This window comes from Mustela nivalis, assembly GCF_964662115.1.
Source record: "Mustela nivalis genome assembly, chromosome: 5".
NCBI lineage: Eukaryota > Metazoa > Chordata > Mammalia > Carnivora > Mustelidae > Mustela > Mustela nivalis.
Window position 1 is genome coordinate 24,032,820 of NC_139024.1, and position 16,301 is coordinate 24,049,120.

The 16,301-nt window shown below is 47.0% G+C and overlaps 1 protein-coding gene and 1 long non-coding RNA gene across 3 annotated transcripts in view; one reads left to right on the forward strand and one right to left on the reverse strand.

The window, feature by feature from the left end:
• Positions 1–2,752: 2,752 nt before the first annotated feature.
• SOBP (sine oculis binding protein homolog) overlaps positions 2,753–16,301 on the reverse strand; it is a 156,584-nt gene continuing 143,035 nt past the window's right edge. For both annotated transcript variants that reach the window (XM_082732061.1, XM_082732062.1), the window contains one exon: positions 2,753–3,040. The gene's annotated coding sequence lies outside the window, so the exon portion shown is untranslated. The remainder of the gene's footprint in view (positions 3,041–16,301) is intronic.
• Positions 3,063–5,526, forward strand: LOC309865593. Its single transcript, XR_014312188.1, has 2 exons — positions 3,063–3,636; positions 4,736–5,526. It is a non-coding gene; the product is annotated as an uncharacterized lncRNA (long non-coding RNA).

Genomic DNA, 16,301 nt, shown 5'->3' on the forward strand with positions numbered 1-16,301 from the left:
TGAGATGCCATAAAATCCTCTTGTGTTGGAACAAAGGTATCTTTTGTTTCTAGAAGGGTCAGACTGTTTGCTCAATCGTCTTGGACTACGACCACAGCAAAATCAGCATCCTCGATGATTGTCTTTATGAGCAAGTCCAGATGAAAAATCCTATCTGGGACTCTGCACCAGACAACAACAGCTGGGTGTCTGGGCCCCTGGCACATCCTCAGCTGGGCCTACAGAGCTCTTACAGAGTTGTCGTCATAACTCCAGCCAGGAACCTGTGAGAGTCCCTGTTTCCACGAGAGAAAGAAACTTGGTCTCCAGAATCCACTCCCAGGAAAGTCTCTCAGAAGAAGCTGCTGACAGTGCCTACGTTTTTTTTGGAGAAGTTAAACCATACCCGTGTGGGACTCAGCAAATCAATTCACCTTTCCAGGCTTCGGTTTTTTTCACAGGCAGAACAAGAGGATGAGACAGATCAACACTGGGTAGAACGAGGTACTAATGTATTACCCACCTTAGAAGTCTTCTGATGTTTAATTCAGGTACCAAGGAGAAACCAGATTGACCAGTCTTGTAGAGTTCTACATTCTCGTAGAGATCTACCATTCCTGTAGAGTTAACACAAAAACATCTCCCAGCCTGGAGGAGGAAGGGGGTGTTGAGATGGTGTGGTGGGAACGAAACCCGATGGGGATGTTTGCAACTGGATGGTGCTTCTTGGAGCCCAAAAAACCCCAACCCTGACTGGGAGGGTGGTTGGGAGGGACACACAGTCTACAGGCCCAGGACCTCACTATGCATGTCCCTTTGTGTCATCAGCAAAGGGCATGCTGGGGAAGCAGCCCCTCACACAAGCCAGTGGCCTCTTGTTTGGACACAAGCATGATTCACTGCAGGTCAGGAAGGCCAGCGTCGCCCCTGTATCTCAGCATCCTTCAAAACGTACTCACTTTATTTTTTAGAAAATTTTTTCCCTGGGGGAAAGAAATGAGCGCCTTCTGTAACAAGGAAAATAACAACAATAGTCATAATAATGAGAAAAGCAAAAATAAGCACATGTAAGTGCATTTTTTTTTTTCTTAGAGATTTATTTTTGTTTGATGAAGCTGACACCAGTCAGGGAGAGAGGAGAATGTCGGGAGCCCCGCAGGGAAGTGAGCACCCAGAAGAAGGACCGCTGCTTCCTGCGGGGTTGGGGGGGGCAGGGGGAGTTGGTGTTGGGGTTTGTTTGTTTAATTTGTCGCTGGAAGTTTTCCTTTTGTTCTCTTTTATAAATCTCTCCCTGGGCTTTCGAGCTTCCCCTCCCTCCCACCTCCCTTCCCCTGTCCCCTAATTTCATTTTTTAAAAAGCGAGCTCGCTCGCCAGGTGTGTCCCCCAAGCTCTCACAGCTCTAATAAATAAGGAGCACCTGTAAAACAGTAGCTTGACTTGTTAAGTGACTCTGTACAAAGGAGAATATAGAAATACAGTATGTACACGGCATCCGCGGGCCCGAGGTGCTTCAAGGCCAGCGCGACACTGTCCCAGCCTCACCGCCCCCAAACCCCACCCCCACAGCCTGCCGCCCCTCCTGTCTCCCGCTTGCTTGCCGGGGACCCTGTGGGGCGGGGGATGGGGAGGGGACACCTGGACCCCTCAAGAGGGAACAATTGCTTTATCTGAGTTAGTAAACAGATACACTGAATCACAAGGTGATTTGATTTTTTTTTTAGTTTTCTTCTTTTTTTGGATTTTTTTCTTATTTTTTCTCTTTTTTTTCTTTCTTTTTTCTTTTTTTTTTTTTTTTTTTCTGTACTCATCAGAATGGGATACTCCACGACTGTCTCACCAACTCAGTGTCAGTACACATGCTCTCGAGGACTTCTGGACTCGCAGCTACGACCGTACAAGTGCACACAAGAAAATCTACCCTGTTATCCTCCACCCACTGACCGAGGATCGAATTGCACATTTCTCTTAACCATGACAGGAGAAAGCAAACAGTGAAACAGAATCACGGGCGATCTTTCTCACTTTCCCTCTTGTTTCCACTGGTTCGTCCATACCATTCTAATTATCATGAAAGGACTCTGCGTAGAGAGAGATTGCTTCACTGACTTCCTGGATCACCGAAAACCATCAGGGTTGAAATTTCATCCAAGTCTTTCGTGACGCCCAGCAAACAGTCCCCCTCAGATTGTTTTACACCTTGAGGGCATTTTGGTCTTCAGTTCAACACTCTTGCTCTGTTCCCAAATGGGGCGCTATTTAGGAGAATTTAAAGAGAAAGCTGAGAAGAATAAACATTTACCGAGTTCTCTTGGCATTCAGTCTCTGAAAAACCACAGTATAAACTATTCATGCTGCTTCTTACATCTGTCAAATCGAAAATTAAAAGCCATAAAAGTGTAACACTGAAAATATGGCATTAAAAAGGATAAAGGTGGCCTTTGTAAAAATAACAAGAAAAGTATATCAGCCAATAAAATATTCTAACTCTTCATTTAAAAGTGCATCCTGGGCAGGACAGAGACGACGCTGAAGTGTTGGGACCCCAGGACGATCCCTCTCCGCCTTCGAAACGTGGACAGTACAGGTCCCAAACCGTACAATGCAAAATCACAATTCTTCGTGTAGCAGCAAAACCACAGCAGTTTTTAAAATGACTAAAAAAAGATGTTTGTTTTCAAATTCGTATCATCTTCCAGCCTCACCCTCTGAGCCTTGAAGATGGAGCAGGGAGAGTACCTACGTTGGTCCTTGTGGCTTGTCGGTGTCTTGTTGTTCTAAAACCAGGGGCGAAATCCCTAAGTTCCTCTGGGGAAAAAGCAGAGACGGTGGCCGCAAGAAGGCTGGGCCGCTTGGTAGGTCCAAGACGTGCTGGCTTCTCTGGGCTGGAGGCCACCAAGGGAGGGCTGCTTCCTCCGAGATGCTTAATGACAGGAAGCGGCTTGATTCGTTTGAGTTTCAGCCAGAGGGGGTGGTGAGCTGACCAGCTGGTGTCATTGGATGGCGTGACATGGTTTGCTCTGCGCCCTCTCTCCACGCAGGGGACCCTGTGAGTGAGCGTTCCTGGGAAAAAGAGAAGAAGAGGCCGGTCAGCATCCACAGGATCCGACCACACCCCTACCCCATGCAGGGAGAACCCAGGCAGGAGGCAGGGCCGCACGCTCTGGCCCGGTGGGCCGGACCTGCGACGAAGGCCCAGGACAAGAGAGCACAGCGTGATTCTGACGTGTCTTTAATTCACAGTTCTGCTCCGGGTCAGCCCTGCCAGCTTTGTGTGAGGAAATGAAACACGAGTCGCTCCTCGGAATGCCGTAATGAGCATGGGGCACCACGCCCTCCCCCAAGACCACAGCAGCATCCCTTCGCCACCAGGCAACCGTCGCCCTCCCCCATACAGCATGCTTAACTGGCAGCTCTTTTGAATGGCCCAAGGTCACCCCAAAGCGAGGCAAGGTCATGCGGGGGCCCTGGAGCTCCAGACCTCACCCCTGTACTCCGGGTCACAGCTCTGGTGTGTGCTACAAAGGAGGAAAGCCTAGAGATGCGCTTTTTTGCCCATGAATAGCGACTGCAGACACGAAGACCTCTCTTCAGAGGTTTCCTGCAGAGGCAGCTGAGCTGGGAGAAATGCCCCTCTCCGTGTGTCTTGCCTGACAAAGGTGAGTCATTCCCATCTCTTGCTACCTGAACCGACCAGTAGCAAGGGACTGGCAGACAATAAACCAACAGGGCTGCGGGATCCCAGGGCAGAGGCTCTGAAGGGGACTGTTCTCCAGGAAAGTCCATTTCTGGAGAATGCCCACCCGGCTTTTACCACGGATATTAGGCTCTGCCTCTCCATCCCTACTGGCTCATTTCATTGGCCACCAGTCCCTTGGTTTGAAATATAACCTCCTGAGGACACTCAGGGACTCCTAGTAAACAGCCACTTAGAAGTCTGCCAAGCAAACTGTAAAGTCCCTGAGGTCTGGGGCTCTGTCTGTTTGGCCCACATCTCCACACCCAGCCCCCGGTTCAGCTAGACACGCGTTTGTCCAGTGAATGAGGGTCAAGCAGCTCCCGTCCCTCATGCCCTCAAAAAAATTCCTTTTCTCTCCTGCTGATCCGTGAGGATGTCAGAAATGTGACTGGGTAAAAGCTGACTGAACGTGAGGTTTACGAGACAGGGGACTCGTGAATGTCCTTACAAGGGTTGAGATTATTCCTGGAACAATGGAAAAATAACCTCAGGGAGGCGATAGAATTGAAAACTTGAAGGGACCCCAGAGATAATATAATTTCCGCATTTTATAGATGAAGAAAAAGAGGCTACAAAGAGACGTGCAAACTTGCTCAGGGTGTCTGTAGCCTGAATTCAGCACAAGTGTGAGGAGGTCAGCATGCTCGTTGGGAAGACTCGGCCCTGCTCTCCCAGTCCTGGTGTTAATGGTAACGATAATAATGATCAGCCAAAAACCAGGTCTGAAAATCTGAATGTGCATGACAGGAAATGCCTGAGTTCCCCAAATCACATTAAATCACCAGATCTGTGTGTATTTAATGTGTATATTAAAGAACCAAAGTGAAAATGCAAAACACCACAAATATGCAATGGGGGTTGGAATTACAAGGCCATGGAAACCTTTTCATTTGGCATGGTCAGATTTGGAAATGTGGCTATTTATCTCTGAATAAAGAGCTCACTTTTTATTCTTTCTTGTCTCTGTCTCTCTCTCTCCTTTACTTCCTTTTCTTTCTTTCTTTCTTTTTTTCAGAAAGAAAGAAAGAAACAATGGCAAGAAGGGATACAGAAATAAAAATATCAAGAGCCACTATCAAATGAGAGGTCATAATGAATTGGAAAGGAGACCCAGAAAGCACGAATGGATCCAAAGATACAAGTGTAGCTTCTTCTGGGGCAGTTCTTTCCTTTTAGGGAGCACAGCCTGGAACTTGCTTTGAAGGAGGGAAAACCATCCCCACCCCTGGGCTTGGGACCAAGAGTGACCAAATCTTGTAGTTGGAGGAGGCCTCTGAATCCTTTCTTTAAAAAGGAAAAGGCAGGGGGGTGGGGGAGGCGGGTGGCGTAAAAGCATTTAACGCTTTCTTCCAGTGACTGGGAAACACCGCCATTTTGAACGACTGACTTAGGAATGCCGTAATGGCTTTTTCAAGGATGTGGCTTTTTTCCCCCCTTTAATGTAATCATGACCTCAAAAAGAGGAATATTTCTCAAACGAGTTTCTTTATATTCAAATCACCTTTGGACAAAGGCCAAACATGGACAGCATCAGCCTACTTGGAGAAAATTTCAAGGCTTTCATAAGGGACTTGGGAAAACGGGATTATAATGAGAGCCATTCTGGAACCTTAACTACAGCGTTTGCCATCCCAAACACTATAATAATCATTATTATTCTCTGGTATCTATTATTGTCTGGTAAATAATATGTGTTTTCCCCCCAAGTTCTAAAGGGTGCAGCTGCACTGCACTCTATTTTTTGCAGCCCCATTCCTGCTGCTCTGAAAGCCTCCTCACACCGAGCTTATTTTAAGAGAATGGCAAAGTAGACAATTTGTGCTGTTTCCTTGCCTCTCGCCACACACTTGCCATGTCTGGGACACCCACGAAGGCCAGAGGGTGGCAGCACAAGTCCCTGCTGCAGTCACATTTGAGGAGGGGGTGGGACAAAGGTCATCCTTCTTGTGTTCCTGTGACCCTGGCTGGTTCAGGGCAGCACCCCACCCCCCTTGTTGGGGACATGGGAACAGACTCTGGCTTCAATGACAATGAAGAACCAAGCTTGGGCTTCTCCTTCCAGAAGTGACTGGTATGCAAAGTATGGAACTCAAGAGTGGGAAGGAAGCAAACTTGGAGTTTAGAGAGTGATCATGAGGAAGTTCCAGAGCCCGAGCCAGTTCCTGTGTTGCCCTTGCCAAGCAGAGGGATCTTACTGAAAATCCATCCACTCTAAATTTCTTGATCTGAACAAAGGGGAAATTACTATGATAAGTGAAACAGAGACACGAGTTACAGTCCAGCGTGTCCCCTTCCTTAACCTGCCCAAGCCTTGATTCTTCTGCGAAATGGGTGCTTCAGTGAGATTTTCTATTATATCTTCCACCTTTCAAGTTCTGTGACCATAGGATTTTTGGACCAAAGCCAGTGGTCAACTATGCAGGATTATAAATTTGAGCATAACATAAGGAGGACTATTAATAAATTTCTGAACTCCAAAGCCCAAAGTTCCAGAGACCCCTTTTTATGAATCTCCATCTCCATCTCTCTCTCTCTCTCTCTCTCTCTCTCTCTCACACACACACACACACACACACACACATACACACACACACAGCCCTCTGGCAGAGAATTTTGGAGCATCCCTTAATGCAGGGAATTCTGGGGAAGTGACTATATTTGTGCCTCCCATTTGGATTTTCCTGTGAGCTGGGGGTTCATCTCAAGGCAGGACAACTCAGGGTGCTATAACATGGACTATCACACACACACAACCCAGCTCGAACACCATGCGAGTACTGTATTTGAAGACCGGCTCCACAATGCACCGTCTCCAGCAGGCTCATAGGGCCAGGTGCCTTCAGAATTCCAGACCCCCTGGTCCCTTCAGGCCAGAAGAATGAAGAACCTTCCTTAGGGAATGCAAACAACAAGAGCACTGAGAGAGCCTCTGCCTGCCTAGAACTTTCCTTTCTTTCTTTCTTTTAAACTAGACTCCACACTAAGGCTTGACCTCACGATCCTGAGACCAAGACCTGAGCTGCAATCAAGAGTTGGACGCTTAACCGACTGAGCCACCCGGGTGCCCCACTTTTCCTTTTTTCATCAGGAGAGCATTGCTAAGAATGTGATCGAGTTACTCATCCTCTTTTACCACACAAGAGTTTGCAGAGAACTACAGAGAACAAAAATTGGGCCTGAGTACTGATAAGTTTTTTCAGTGTCGATACTGTCAAAATACAACCATTCTCACCTTTCCTTCTTTGGCCTTTACAGTCTAAGACTTAACACTGGTTGTATTTAAAAGGAAATTTTGTAATTTCTATGCAACCACTTCCAGAAGTAAACATGGGTCCAGAGAAAAAATATTTTATCTTATCCTACATCCCAACATTTGCAAGCTGGTCCCTCCATGGTACAAGAGTCCACCTCTGCCAGGAAACCAGCCTTGGGTTATCTAATCCATTCTCCAAACTTCTATTCTTCTTTCCTTCCTCAAATACCTTTGTCATTAGCATCATCAAAATCCTGGATGTCTGTTGTGCCTTACCTGCTTAGAAGGCAAGCTCCCCGCATCTGTCATATTTACTCCCAGAATCTACAACCTTGTGGCATCAGCTCACGATGTGCAAGAAATGCCCGCTGCTGAGCCGCTGGCCTTTGTCCATTTACCGGGGCCCCGCAGCGAGGCAGCTCACTCGGGCACGTCGGCCAATCACTTATCACGGTTAAATACAGCCATTACGCGCTGGCTTGGGCCACGCTGTTTATCTGGGACAATAATGAGTCCCCGAGGACTAAACTGCTCTCAGGTAGCCGCAGCTATTCTGGGACACTCACAAGAGTAGAGCCCTGCGGTCAATGAGCAGAGTCACCTGCGTTAGCTGATAAACCCAAGTGTGATGCCAGATAGTGGTCTCCACGGCGAGCCCTTTCCAGAAAAGGCTGCAGCGAGGTGAGGTTTTGCCAAAAAAAATGGTTCCTCCTCTCCCCCATCAACCATTGCTTCGTGAGGTATTGAAATGGCTTTTACCAAGACAGAAAGGGTTTTCATTTATGAAATGGAGGGCATCTCTTTGCTTAGGGCTTATTAGTGGGTGAAAGTCATTGAGAAACATCGCTTCTCCTTCCTGGTGTCATTACGATGGGACATAACCAGTGGTGGGGAGAGGGGTATGGGATCCAAGGGTGAGCTTCAGTTAGCTCAGGGTTGAGCTCTGGTCTGAACTACAACCTCATCACCACGGTTCTGCCCTCCCCATGGCTCTGAAAAGCCAAGGCTCAAGTATATTTAACAGAAAAAAAAAAGAAAGAAAGAAACCAAACATCAGGCCTTGGTTTTCTTTTTTTATAATTTCTCCTTTAGCAATATCTCCTATTTTAGTCTTTAATCAATACAAATCACAACCATATAAGACCACCTACTGGGATAATTCCATTTTTAATCCTTTGTTTGACAAATTAAAATTTTGGTTTTCTTTGCCTGGCCGGTTCTATGAGTTAAATGGGTAGAGAGGCCTGTTTATTCTCATAAGTGGTCACTGCTATTTCTTGCTGACCTCGAAAAGTTCCTAGGGGACAAAGAGCCTTCAGTCATGGAGCCCCATGTTGTGCACTCATACAAGCCCTTTTCTTCATCCTAGACAACTGATCCTCCTTAAATACCTCAAATCCTTCCTGGAACCTAGGGGGTTGGAGCAAACCAAATGACCCTGTCTGGCCCTATCCTAAAAGCAGGTGGGGATTCATGAGTACATGCTCATTAACGCACTGGAGCTGGTGGCCACAGTTATTCACAAAAGAGAAAGAAGAAGAAGAAGAAGAAGAATTACATAATACAGTTAATGTTCTGTGGGAAATTTGGATGATGAGCCAAGAGCTCTAAGCCCCTGGCTTTTAGGACTGAGCACTTCCATAATGGTTTGGGAATTAAGTTAAGTTATTGTGTTAAGTCTGCAGTTTTCCACTCAAATTTTAGTGAGCATCTACTTTATATCAAAGACTGCCATAGGCACTTTTATGTACTTATTTCACTTGAAAACAAGCATATTGTGTGTGGTTATCTCATTGAACCAACAATGCTACTCAAGTATTTATTATCGTCCCCATTTTGCAGATGAGGAAACTTTTCCCAGGAAGGGTGAGGAGCTTACTTGGTCAAAGTCACTAGCTAGAAAGGGGCAGAGTGGGTTGAGTCTGGTTCCCATGACCCCAAGTTCTATGGTCCCATGAAGGGAGTGCTTCCCCCAGTCCAGGGTTTCATCTCTCCCCTTCCTTCCCAACAAGTGGGGGGGGGGGTGTCACAGTGTCAGAGCCATAAGGGCCCCAGAGACATACACAGTCCAGTTCCTTTGCTTGGCAAACAAGAACTTTGCGACATGATTTGTTAAGAAGCTATAAGTGCATTTTCATTCAAGTTCCATCCAATATACAAACTGGCTAATGTTGGTTCATGTGCCTTCTAAAAATTTTGCCTTTGACAAAAAAAGTAGATGTTTATTGTGTTAAGTCTGAATCTGTCATTTCTCTATATATCTATATTATCTGGACAGAGGGAGTCTAGGTTAAAAAAAAGAAGAAAAAAAGGATCCTAGAGCAAAAAGCAGCTTTCTGACACGAGCAGCTATGGTTTACGGAGCGATAGTAAATTCTAGGATTTCAGGCGGGAGCTGGAAAGGTGGTCTTTCTGGCACTTTATCTCTTCTCTACAACCAGTCCATGAGTAGAGAAGGGTGGGGAGGAGCACAGGAGAGACTGAGAGAGAGAGAGCCTTCATATTCATGGAAACTAACTTTGCCGTACCGAATGAGAGCAAGCATGCTGACTCCCCACCATGCCGCCACCCACCCCCACCCCCATGCAGCCAAGGACATGGAGAGAATGGTTAATATTTGCTTCCCTGCAACTCTTTACCCTCACAACCCCAGATGTTGAAGTACAACTTATTTCCTGAGATCAGCTGCTCAACGTGAGGAAGTGATACCACGGGTGGCAAAAATATGCCTCTGGTTCTTGGCACAGGGTGTGTAACTCAAGCAGCTTTGGTCAGATCTTGTTTCCCACTGAGAGGAAAGGCAGAATGAGGACTCAGGTTCTAATCCTGGCTATGCCACTCTGACCTTGAGCATTTGCTCTGTTTGTCCCAGTTCCTACTTGTAAACGTTGAACCAGACATCTTAGAATTTCTGGAATGGTTTCCTCACCTCCAAGGCTGACAGCATGGAAGCATTTCCTTACCTTCCATTACACACATCCAAGGGAAGCAAGTTCTGGGCTGCAGGGACCACGTGACAATTCTTCTAGCAAGCACCTACTATACACCAGACACTACCTCAACATTTCACCCAGATTATCTACACTGGAGCCTGATGACTCTATGGGGTAGGGGCTATTTTCTTCATTTTCCTTGTATATGAGATGTGCTCCATGATTTTGCATGGGGACTCTGGAGCTGGGCTGCCAGTCGGATCCCAGCACTGTTGCTGACTGACCAAAGACACTGGGTGGAAGACTTAGCCTCTCTGTGTCTCAGTTACTTCATCTGTAAAATTGACTTACTACTGGTATCCCACAGGGCTGTTGTGGGTGTGTAACACTTGAACACTGCCTACATATAGAGTGTGCTCGATAAATATTAGCTGATGCCATTACATAATGAGAAAGCAGGCACAAAGAGGTTATAAAGCATATCCAAACTCACAGCTAGTAAGCGATGTGGCCAGTTTTCAAATCCAAGCAGGTTTCACACCAGCCCCGTGGTCTCCCAAACCTTGCAGCCTTTCCACTAGGGACAGTAGCTGGTGGCTCTTGGGCACCTGTGATGTGCCCCACTGTCCATGTTTTCTTACCCATCCCTCACACGGGTGGGATCACTGCCTATGACCTGGAGGAGACAAGGTACTTGTCTCACCTTGAAATGCCCCTGCCGGGATCTGGACCCAGGCTGGCCCAACTCCAAAGCACTCCTTTTGCCAGGAAGCCACACCACTGCCTACCTTCCCCGCTGGAAGCCCACTGTCACCAGATGCGGGTGCTTGGGAAGAAGGTCTGTGGTAGGGAAGGTTAAAAAGATAAAAGGACATCTGCAGAAGCTGTCCACTCCCCTGACACCACTCCCAGGCCCTTGGTGGATGGGGATGGGATTCAGCTGCTGGGGACATCCTAGAAGCTGTCTGAGGTAGAGCCAGCCACCCAAGCCTGATGGCTGCTCCTGGTTCCAAGACCAGAGCGTCCGGTGTCCCCGTGGCCACCGTCCTCCGTGTTCCCGAGAGCTGCAGCCCACAGCCCGCACCACGCCTGGCCAGCTGGTGGTCCCAAGGGATGATCCCTGTGTCGGCATGGCCCTGGGGGCCCGCCATCGTCCCCCGGACTGGCCTTGGACACTGTCTGTCCTTCCGCCACCAGCCGGGAAGCCCCTCTAGGCCCAGGCCCGACGCAAAGCCCCTCTTCCGGTGCACGGCCACCACTTCCGGTGCACAGGGGGCAGCCCCGCCCCTCTCACGGTAGCCATCACGTCCCGCAACGTTCAGCATCCACCCCTGGTAATTAGCCTGTCATCAGAACGCAGCCATCAGCCTCAGCGATGCCAGTCCTTCTCTCGCTTCCTTTCAGTCCGTGAACAGCTGCTAAAGTAATTTTCCCCCAGCACAGATTTCACGCTGTCACTCCTCCGCTCGAGGTCGGCCTAGCGCGTGGAGTACCAGCCCACAGCCTCCCCGCCGCGGAGCTCTCACTGCTCTCCTCCAGCCTCCGGGGGCTCCGCCCCAGCCTGGCAAAGTGGAGGGGGGGGCCCCTAACGGAGCTCACTGCTCTCCACCTCTGTGGCTTTTCACATCCCATAGCCCTCCTTAGCCTGACACTCCCGACTGCCAGTCCAGGCCGCTCCCCAGAGTTAGGGCCTAACTCCCAACTCATGTGCTTTCTAGAACCCTCCCAGGGTAACTCCATTCGCTGTTGTTCTCCTGGGGCGCTTCGCCTACATTTAGTCCACGAATATTGCGCGCCCCCTTGGCCAGCCTTGGGCTAGAAAGTCAGTTACAGCCCCAAGGGAACTGCGCAGGCTCCTGTCCTCCCTGAAGCACACTGTCTGTGGGACCACGGCGACTGGCAGCTCCGCGTGGTGCTTGGAGAAGCTGCCTTGGTTATTTCCTGTCTCTCCCTGCAGTTTATTAGCTCCTCAAAACAGTCAAGAACACCTGCCACTCCCTCTCCCCCTTTCTTTTCCCTTCCTTCCTTCCCTCCCTCCCTTCCCTGTGTTTCTTGACAGCAGTATCCCTGCACAAAGTCAACATTAGGTATCATTAGTTAATAATGGATATGTTTTTTAAAAAATGGATATATTTTATTCTCTAGGGAAATACATGAAGACCATCTCTATCAATAAGTGAAAGGGGGCTGCCTCCTTCTGTTTAGAAATGATTGGGAGTTTTTTAAGTTTGTAGACTGTAAAATATGAATTAAGTATAAATTAAGAACTCCAATAAAGAATTTTTTTTAAAAGCTATTATTCTTCTGCATAGGCCACACACGCACGTGTGCGTGCGCACGCCTGTACACATACACAACTGGTCAGATGATCAGACAGTGAAGAGAGCTGTCAAAATCGGACCTCTGAACCAGCAGCCCCTCACCTTCACTTGCAGAGCCACAAAGTTTTTCCAAAATTTTTCATAGTTTTTCAATCAACATTTAGGATTCGTGTTGCTCAAACTTTGGTGGATATGATAATAGACATTAAGGCCCATGCTTACGATGCCATCGTATTAAAGGAAAGGAATGGAGGGACCTGGATGTATTTTTGGTTTGGCAAATTGTAGAAATATTTTTTTCAAACATTTGGGGTTTGGCTAAAACCAAAACTTATTTTGCCAAGCACTTTGGCCTTAATTTTTAAACCCATGTGTATTTTAGAAGAAATTCAATCTATATGTTTCTGACTCATTTACACTTAACTCATGAAAATGCTGTTTGGTAAGAGCTATTAGATGTCCAAGCAAGTTTATGAGCCTTTTTTAAGCCTTCTTTTCCCCGTTCTTACCAGAAAGTTGTATTTTGCCAGCCGTAAAAGAGTGTGAGCCCCAGAGGCCTGTGGTCAGTTTGAAATTTATAACCTCTGAAGCTTAAATGGATTCTGAGTGTGGAAAAAGTCTGGGTCTCCCCCCCCCCTCTTTTTCATATGAAGTGCATGAAAAGGCGACCTCTGATAAAGACGGGATCCTAGGTCTTAGTTTCCAAGACAGCTAAAGGTGAATCATAAAGGGTCCAATCTAACCACCAATAAATTGCCCGTAAAACACTTCAGAGGAACAATATGACACTTTAAACTCATATGGCCACAGATCCAGAGCCAACGCTCTCCCGGAAAAGTCTTACTAGTTACTCCCAGGGTAAGACAAAGAGGTGAGACACGACACGATTCAAGTTGAACATTTTACCTTTGGGAGAACTCGGTAATTTTTTTTAAACTCACAGACAACCAACACTGTTTATGACTTTTTATACATTTTTTAAATAAGCAGAATCTACTAAAAATAGCACTTGAATTAAAACCAGAAAAACAGGAAGAACGCACATGCAAGCTGCTGTGACTTCACCCCGTATCTTCTCTATATAATGACGCTCGGATACCACTCAATTACAGTATTCCAGTGGGAGAGAGATTTTGGATAAAGTACTTAAAAATGGCTTATAAATATTTAAAGTATAAGCATCTAACAAATCATAATGACAAAGTTTTACATTTAACCACATGTGCTCCAAATATCTTTAAATTACTCTAAATATGGGTTTAAAATATCAAAAGGGCTTGTTGATGGGATGCAGAACTTTGCAGAGAAACTTAAACCTGATCGTTCTTGCTCCCACAACACCCAAGCTGCACAATTTTTAAAGTGTGCGTGTGTAGATTTCCTTAGAAAAAGATCACGTTACAGCCCGAATTTCCAAAACAAGAGCTGAAGGATGAAATATAGGGTTTCCCTTTCTCTCACCAAACGCAGCTTAGCCACTTTGCTTCTAGATAATTTGTTAGTGTAGGTTGGCTCAAATTTAAGACAGCAACATTTTAGAAACACTTCAAGAACTCGGCCAGCTGCAAGGAGGATATCATTACAAATTGGGACACATGTTGAATGGGAATACCATTCATTTTCAATACCAAACACATGTCTGGGGAAATAAGCCATGCAAATGAGAGAGAGATATACTTTTTAATTGCATTTTTTGGGATGTTAGGTCAATGGTTCATATCAAATGAGTCTATAAAGTGTATCTCTCCCTCCTGTTGCCTAAATGCTCTCGGTCACATTCTTACCTCCCTTTTTACCCGCAACAAAACACAGCGTGCTATCAAAGAGAGACAACACACCAGAGGCTCAATGGGGGAAACGATGAGACATCCAGCAGCGCAGCACAAGAGCAGGGTGGCATGAGGCTGGGGAGTGCTGGGCAACTTTGATTTGTCACAGTCTGGAACCCATGGCTCCGTGGAAAGGAAGTTCCTTTCTCTCTATTCAGAGAAGGCGCTGGGAAAGCTTGGTAGAACTGCACACACAGGCTACTGCTGATGCCAGCTCAGGACGAAGAGCGAAGAGTTAAAAGATCTTGGGGGCAGCCGGACTGGTTTCTAGTCTAAGAATGTGCCGTGCTCTCGGGGGCCATTCTAAAGCACGAGAGCCTGATTTCAAGTTTTGCTCGTTCTTGTCATCTGCTTTTGCTCCGGTTGCTGTCACTAAGCATCTTTTCAGTGACCCTTGAAATAATGAGTGTTTGTGTGTGAGTGTGTGTGTGTGTTCTCCCTCTTCGTGGATGGCCTCACATTCTCAGGCCGGACCCCATCCCACTTGGTTGTCAGGAAGAATGCTGTGGAAATCCACAAATTTGGAGGAGAGCTCTATGGGGTTAACATTTCGAACTGGCCTCGGAGAGGGCATTGATCCCTTTTCCGTGAGAATGGGACCCTGTTAAAGGATGCCGGCATTACGTCGTTTATCTTTTAAAGCTAATTTATTTGTTTCTCAGAAATGGATTCCTTTTAGGCTTTTGAGACATTAAACACACAAAAAAGCATATGCATGCAGAATGCATTACCTTAACATGCATTCACGTATGAAGTGCTGTCCATTTAGACCGGCAACCGAAGAACACACAATAATTCTTTGCAGGATGGGGTGAAGGGAAACAGAATGGCCACCTCTATCCCTCTGGAACAATCTCTTTGACAAGAGAATCTGGAAAAGGCAGCATGCTGGGGATGGAGGTCTTTCACCACATGAGGTAACTGTGCTCGAGTGTATTTTGGTCCTCAAATACCTCTGGCCCTCCCCAGGACTTGTCTGCACGAAGGTAGGTGTAAGTGATTGAACGATGATGCCCAGGCAGCCGCTCAGGCTGGCAAGGAGATGATTTGTTGGAAATCAGACAGGGAGTTTATTTCTAGCACCTTTCTGAGCAATGGCTTGTTAAGAAGTGATCCAAAGCTTTCCCTCTCTCCGAGCCCGGTGTCTCGGAGTGAAGAAGCATGCTAGTGAGCTGGGGAAAATGGGTAGTGCTTCCAGACCTGGCCCTATCAATGCCTTGGTAGTTACTGAGCCATCCACCTCCCAGACGCCAGTCATTCTGCTCCCTCGACCTTGAAAGTAGGACATAAGCTTGTCCCCTGAAGGACAGTGTATCCCTCCACAGTAGAAACCTCAAATTCCAGGGAGCTGGGGAAGTATCTAACTTGTTTCTTCTCTTGCTTACCTTTTCTTGTGCTCACAGGACATGGAGGGTCTACAGCCTTTTGCCTTTTGTCACTAAAGCCGTCTTCTGGAGGCAAGTCTTATGTTATATCGCGGCAACAGCGGTTCTGCGATATTAGGTCCATCCACGGCAAAAACTGCTACAGATAATTCTGTTTTAAGGAAAACTTTACCATTAAATTGGCTTCCTCAGAGAGACAAGGAAAATTCCGGCTCAGATATGGCTTTGTGATGATGTCAAATAATCCTTCCGAGATGTCAGGCATAGTTCTTCAGAAGCCGAGGTCTATGGACCTCTCCTCCCAAGACAATGCCTCTGTGCACAGGTATGTAACACCTGCCCTAGAATTCCAGGGGGTGCTGCTGAAGGCCACCCATGGACTAGTCCAGGGAGCAGAAGACCAGCTTGAGGGAGCAGCCACATCAGCCAGAAGGCCTGGAAGCCAGGCCGTGACTAGCACGGCACCTGCACGCCCCTGAGACTGAGTGCTTTCGAGTTTGTGCACTGAGCACCCTCTCACTTCACCCTAGTCTGAGCCCTGCTGAAGATGGAGAGTTATGGCTCCATCTGAAAGAAGTAAATACCTGGTCACATACATCCTTTCCTATTGTACCATAATCTAATTGAAATAACATCCAAAAGCCAGATGCTTGCACATTAAAACCACCCTTTGTGGCAAGGATTAAAACAGCCAGAGGCCCTGAATGAGATGTGGCTAAGACCGACCTTGACTCTGCAATCTAGAAAAGTCTCCTCTACACATCTGAAATGATCACAGGAAGCTCTGGCAGTTCCTCCCAACTCACACGTGTCCATGAGGTGGACCTGGTGGTCCACCAGGTAATTCACTCTGTGAATTACCCC